Raw genomic sequence first — 6,023 nt, forward strand, 5'->3', positions numbered from 1 at the left:
TACACAGCTCCTGTGGGCTATGTAGACCTATGTTTTATATTTTCTAATTAAGCAATAAGGCCTGAGGAGGTGTGTTATATGGCCAGTATACTGTACAACGGCCAACAATGCAGAGTACCTGGACACAGCCCTTAGCCGTGGTATATTGGCCAAACAGTATATCACTAACCTATGAGGTGCCTCACTGCTATTATAACTATACCAACGTAATTAGAGGAGGAAAAATACATGTTTTGTCATACCCGTGGTAACAACGCAAGTATCACAACACATAGGTTTGGCTAACCCCAGTGATTTTACCCACACACCACTACTGCCTGTTAGCCAATTACAGCCCCACAGACAGTACAGGCCACTCACACATTGAGTTTTTTTTTTTTTTACAAGAATTGCCTTCTACTAGCCTGTATTTCGGGAGCAATTATACCTGATTTTTACCCAAAGGCAGCCCAATTCTGATATTTTGCCCAATTATTGGTATTTTGACCAATCAGATCAGAATTAGGCTGCCTGTGTATACTAGGTGCTTTGAGGTTGCATTGTAAAGTACTGAATAACTAAACACAGGTCACGTATTTGACATGGTCTAATATGTATTTGATTAATGTCTACAGACTATGAAGGGCAGCATAACCCACCTATGCTTGTCTCTCGTCAAACTTTCAATGCAACACTCTGGTCCAGGGTGCGCAGATATGATGCATGACACGCAGCTGATCTTTCAAAATAATAGTTTGGGAAACATTTATTTAACAAAACAAAACAATCAAGTCATGTTCATAAATTACGAAGGGATGGAGCACGTAGAGGTATTACATTTGATCGCGCACTATCGGCTACTTTTGTCTCACTACAATATGATCGCCCCAGACCTCTTTTCCCCAGACCTCTTCTTTGTTGTCTTTTCCACAATGTGGATTCACTTGATATTGGGTTAGCCTGCTAACACATTCAACGACGTTGCTTACATTTCCAAATGATACGACTTTAAATTACCCAAAACCTTTCTGCTAACCCAACATGTACCTGTTACCTTCCAATCTCTTTAATATCGTCTACCATGTGAATGACAACGGTCGGTCACTTCCACCGTAAAACACCTCCCAATCCAATCCGGTGTCTTTTTTTGAAAACAATGCCCATATTTGGTGTGAGCAGGTGAACGCGAAGGCGGAGGATGAGACACGGTTGTGGAGAAAAGGAGGTATATAGTCTCCTGCTGAAATGTGGATGCTACACTTCATTGAAGACATCATTCCCGGATTCTTGAAGAGAAAGCATCCTAACTGACAGGTAAGAAAACGCCACTATCCCGACGTTTGAGAAAGCCAATCTGAAATGTGGAGTTGTATCGTTAAATGTGTTCTAGCAATGGTTAAAATCACTTCATTTGAAATACAGCTTTGCTTGGATTTGTCTGTGAATACGTGTTTGAGCTGTTGGGATCGGAGCCATATATTGAGAAATACTAAATTACTGATTGTAATTCTTTGCTTTGTTCCAAATGATTGTATTTCTACTGTTTTTACAAGGTCTGCTAGTGCTCTTTTAAATCACTGGTCAAACATTTGAACTAATTGTTACGAATTACAGCTGCCTATGGTCCTATGTCTACACTTACTAATGAGGACCTCTAATTTGTCTCATTTATACTGTAGTAATTGTTGGTCTGTATTGATGATATACCCTGACCCAGAAAATGGTATGGCTTTGTTCTTGATTTTTAGGCCTTGATTCATTAATCCTCTGTTTTTTTAACAGAATGGCTGAAGATGAAATTGCTGCACTGGTGGTTGACAATGGTTCAGGCATGTGCAAGGCTGGTTTTGCAGGGGATGATGCTCCCCGTGCTGTCTTCCCCTCCATTGTTGGAAGACCCAGACATCAGGTTGGAACCATACTGGGCTCTTGGATATTGGATTCACTTAATACAGGCTATACTTTTATACACAAACTATATGTGGACACTTCTTCAAATTAGTGGATTTGGCTGTTTCATCCACATGTTGTCAGTAGAAGGGCCTTAAAGCTCTGACTTTCAATGTGGCACTGTCCTAGAATGCCACCTTTCCAACAAGTCAGTTTGTCAAATTCCTGACCTGCTAGAGCTACCCTGGTCAACTGTAAGTGCTTTTATCGTGAAGTGGAAACATCTAGGAGCAACAATGGCTCAGCTGTGAAGTGGTAGGCCACACAAGCTCACAGAATGGGACTGCAGAAGCATGTAAAAATTGTCTGACCTTGGTTGCAACACTCCCTACCGAGTTTCAAACTGCCCCTGGAAGCAACTTCAGCACAAGAACTTTGTCCGGAGCATAATGAAATTAATTTCCGTGGCCAAGCAGCTGCACACAAGCCTAAGATCACTATGTGCATTGTGGTGTAAAGCTCACTGCCATTAGACTCTGGAGCAGTGGAAACTTCTCTTGAGTGTTGACTCACGTCACCATCTTGCAGTCTGACTGATGAATCTGGGCTTGGCGGATGCCAGGAAACGCTACCTGCCCGACTGTGTCAACTGTTTGGTGGAGGAATAAGTCTAGGGCTGTTTTTCCATGTTTCAGGCTAGGCCACTTAATTCCATTAATGGGACATCTTAACGCTACAGCATACAATGACATTCTGGATGATTCTGTGCTCTTGTCTTTGTGGCAACAGTTTGGGTGAAGACCATTTCCTGTTTCAGCATAACAATACTCCTGCGCACAAAGCGAGGTCCATACAGAAATGGTCTGTGGATTGTATGGAAGAACTTGACTGGCCTGCTCTGAGCCCAGACCTCAACCCCATCGACCACTTTTGTGATGAAGTGGAACACTGACTGTGAGTCAGGCCTATTTGCTCAACATCAGTGCCTGACTTCACTAATGCTCTTGTGGCTGAATGAAAGCAATTCCCCACAGCATTGTTCAAACATCTAGTGGAAAGCCTTCTCAGATGAGTGGAGGCTATTATAGCAGTAAAGGAGGGGACCAACTCTATATTAATACCCATGATTTTGGAATTTAGATGTTTGAGAATGTGTCTAGTTACAGTAATGTTCTCAATCTCCAATATTTGACTTTGGGATATTTTGAAGAGGCTATACAGAACTCTTCCTTCTGGGGGTGCTCTTGAGCCAAGAGGTCCACTAAATGGACAAATATTGGCCAGAAATGGCCTCATTAAAAAGAAAAGGACACCCCTCCCCAAACCCACTGATTTCATGAGTTAAGAAATTGACTGCTGTTTATGTGAAACATACAGGCAACTCAATCCAACATTTGAAAACAACTTCTGTAGTGTAAATTGAGTTTATGCGTAGTGCAGGGACAAAGTGTAACGTAATGTCTCTTTCCCCAGGGTGTGATGGTGGGCATGGGACAGAAGGACAGCTACGTGGGAGATGAGGCCCAGAGCAAGAGGGGCATCCTGACTCTGAAGTACCCCATCGAGCACGGCATTGTTACCAACTGGGACGACATGGAGAAGATCTGGCATCACACCTTCTACAATGAGCTGCGTGTGGCCCCTGAAGAGCATCCCGTCCTGCTCACAGAGGCCCCACTCAACCCCAAAGCCAACAGGGAGAAGATGACCCAGGTAAGTGGGGGCATTACGTTTTTTACAAATAAACACTGGCAGTAGTAAATAAACCCAGCCATTTTATTTACATGGACTCCTCATCCACCAGCAGAATGTAGAGCAGTTTCACATCAGGGTTACTCTGTTCACCTTGCCTGAGGGTAGGTATTGATTAGTGGTGGGCCTCACATTCTTAGCAGTATTTGTAGGTGTTTAAAACACCCTTTTTCTAAAGAGTCTCTCAGTCCTAATTCCCACCTTCTATTCTTCCACCAGATCATGTTTGAGACCTTCAACAGCCCAGCCATGTATGTAGGTATCCAGGCCGTGCTTTCTTTGTACGCATCTGGTCGCACCACAGGAATCGTGATGGATTCTGGGGATGGCGTTAGCCACACTGTGCCCATCTACGAGGGCTACGCTCTTCCCCACGCCATCCTGCGTCTGGACCTGGCCGGACGCGACCTCACGGACTACCTGATGAAGATCCTGACTGAGCGTGGCTACAGCTTCACCACCACGGCCGAGAGGGAGATTGTGCGCGACATCAAGGAGAAGCTGGCCTACGTGGCGCTGGACTTTGAGCAGGAGATGAATACCTCTGCCTCCAGTTCCTCTCTGGAGAAGAGCTACGAGCTGCCTGATGGACAGGTCATCACTATCGGCAACGAGCGCTTCCGGTGCCCTGAGACCATGTTCAGCCGTCCTTCATTGGTGAGATGTTTTTCTGTGTCTTTAAAGAGTAACTTAAGCTAAAAATGTCTTTGTTAAAAGCCATTTGTTTATGGTTGGTGACTATAGTAATTCTAGTCCTGAAATCCTCATTTCTATCCACTACTAAAATGGAGGCTCTGAAAATGATTCCTCTTGGTATTTATTATTGATATGACTATTCATAAGCACTAAACATACAACTTTCTGGCTTTTTAAAAAATGTATTTTTTTATAAATTAGCGGACAAATGTTCCATTTGGCCACTGGAGTCTATCTTTAATACATGTACAAATGTTCTTGTCTAGACAATGTTACTCAGCTTAGTGACAGTCATTCACCACTATACAATCCTCTGGAGCTTGAGCTTCTTGCCAGTTGCGTGTTCACTGACCTCATTAAAAGAGCCATACTTGTAGGCCTGTTAATTTCTGTTCCTGGGGCTGCCATTGACATGTACATGCTTGCTTTTGTAGGAATGGAAAGCACTGGAGTGCATGAGACCACCTACAACTCTATCATGAAGTGTGATGTGGACATCAGGAAAGACCTGTATGCCAACACTGTTCTCTCTGGTGGAACCACTATGTTCCCTGGCATCGCTGATAGAATGCAGAAGGAGATCAGTGGCTTGGCACCTCCTACTATGAAGATTAAGGTGGGGGCATTCACGTGTTTCTGACTTTTAGCCCATGGGCATTCAGTGTGGCATCTCTCGACTAGCCTTATTTTTTTCTCATGTGAAGTTTTTGGCTTCCCAAATACTTTCATCAGAAATCTAATATATGACTGTATTCTGTACTAAAACCACTTTAGATCTCCCTGTTTTACTAATGAATATGTTCATATCGCTTGTCGCCAGATCATCGCCCCTCCCGAGCGTAAATACTCTGTGTGGATTGGCGGTTCCATCCTGGCCTCTCTCTCCACCTTCCAACAGATGTGGATTTCCAAGCAGGAATACGAGGAATCCGGCCCGTCTATCGTCCACCGCAAATGTTTCTAAAGCCTTGACTCTTAACCTCTGTGTTACTCCTTTCAGGGAGTCTGTTATTTCAGATGGCTCTCCTGTCCAGAAGCCAACACCTTGCCCCTGTCCCCTAAGCATTTGTGTGGCTCTAAAATGATCAGATGAGTAGCAGTGACTTCCACCTATCCTAACCGGTAGAGAGAAAGCCATATTGTTTCAGTTCTACATGGTGTCCTGGGGGGGGAGTGACAGGGTGGTTTCTGGGTAGGCTCAGTGTTAGTGTTGTGACATTCTGCCTTGTGTTGTATTGTTACTATTAGTCTTGTATGTAACATCTGCTACTGGGCCATTTTGAATAAAAGTTCACTGTAATGTGATACTCTGTGTAGTCTATTTGCAACATTAAGTCTTGTAATGTGTTTGACACTTCTTTTTTTTAAATGTACTGATCATTTCAGGGAATGATGTGATTTGTAAACACACTTAATGTATTTGTCATTAGCTGGAACCCACTGCAGGTTAAATCAAATGGGTTTTCTCATTGTTACATCTTCTTGGTGAACCTCTTATTGCTTCATCTCTCAGATCTTTGGGCTGTGCTGGCCAGATGACATCCTTTCATCTCAGTATAGATGAAGGCAAGGTGAAGCCACTTCTATAATGTACACTGAAAGCCCACTGTCTTTGACAGGAGTACATGCTAATGAATGGAAGTAGCTGTTCTAATCACATCAGTGATGACTAACATAAGAGGACAGCTAATTCTATATCAGGGGGG

At 43.5% G+C, this 6,023-nt stretch overlaps 1 pseudogene across 1 annotated transcript; it reads left to right on the forward strand.

Moving 5' to 3' along the window:
• The first annotated feature begins 1,135 nt into the window (after positions 1-1,135).
• Positions 1,136-5,622, forward strand: LOC124020514 (annotated as a pseudogene). Its single transcript, XR_006836095.1, has 6 exons — positions 1,136-1,293; positions 1,762-1,888; positions 3,343-3,582; positions 3,841-4,278; positions 4,752-4,933; positions 5,138-5,622. The product of XR_006836095.1 is annotated as an actin, non-muscle 6.2-like (transcript).
• Positions 5,623-6,023: the final 401 nt, after the last annotated feature.

Source organism: Oncorhynchus gorbuscha, unplaced genomic scaffold (genome assembly GCF_021184085.1).
Source record: "Oncorhynchus gorbuscha isolate QuinsamMale2020 ecotype Even-year unplaced genomic scaffold, OgorEven_v1.0 Un_scaffold_844, whole genome shotgun sequence".
NCBI classification, from domain to species: domain Eukaryota; kingdom Metazoa; phylum Chordata; class Actinopteri; order Salmoniformes; family Salmonidae; genus Oncorhynchus; species Oncorhynchus gorbuscha.